Source organism: Colobus angolensis, unplaced genomic scaffold, assembly GCF_000951035.1.
Source record: "Colobus angolensis palliatus isolate OR3802 unplaced genomic scaffold, Cang.pa_1.0 Scaffold311, whole genome shotgun sequence".
In the NCBI taxonomy this organism is placed as follows: Eukaryota; Metazoa; Chordata; class Mammalia; order Primates; family Cercopithecidae; genus Colobus; species Colobus angolensis.
In genome coordinates, this window is record NW_012116389.1 from 2055028 (window position 1) to 2055270 (window position 243).

The following is a 243-nucleotide window of genomic DNA, read 5'->3' on the forward strand; positions in this document are numbered from 1 at the left end:
ACATATGTAACAAACCTGCACGTTATGCACATGTACCCTAGAACTTAAAGTATAATAATAAAAAAAAGATAGGAAGACAGAATCATAAAGATTTTAATACTCCTCAAATTATTTAAAAGATTTAATGCGATCCCTATAAAAGTACCAAAAATCCCCACCCCCGCCCCCACCCACCTGTGCCCTGCAAGAACATGACGAGATGAATATGAAGTTCTCATGGAGAAATAAAAAGGCAAAATTGGC